The sequence below is a fragment of the Procambarus clarkii genome, chromosome 70 (genome assembly GCF_040958095.1).
Source record: "Procambarus clarkii isolate CNS0578487 chromosome 70, FALCON_Pclarkii_2.0, whole genome shotgun sequence".
Classification (NCBI taxonomy): Eukaryota; Metazoa; Arthropoda; class Malacostraca; order Decapoda; family Cambaridae; genus Procambarus; species Procambarus clarkii.
In genome coordinates this window covers 19,360,286-19,360,624 of record NC_091219.1, presented here as the reverse complement: position 1 = coordinate 19,360,624, position 339 = coordinate 19,360,286, and positions in this window count along the sequence as shown.

The following is a 339-nucleotide window of genomic DNA, read 5'->3' as shown; positions in this document are numbered from 1 at the left end:
TCAGCCTGCCGCCTGTCCGTCCACCAGCCTGCTGCCTATCCCTCTACCAGCCTGCCGCCTGTCCGTCCACCAGCCTGCTGCCTATCCCTCTACCAGCCTGCCGCCTGTCCGTCCACCAGCCTGCTGCCTATCCCTCTACCAGCCTGCCGCCTGGCCGTCTACCTGCTGGTAGACGGCCAGACCTAACCTTTAATTAGGTTAGACCTAACCTAGACTAGACCTTAGATTAGGTTAGACCCGACCTAACCTAACCTTAGTGACGCTGCTTCTGCTCCTCCGCTTGTTTGCGTTAGACGTTTTAGGAAGTGTGAACTTGTAGGATTCAGTGGTCAATTCCGC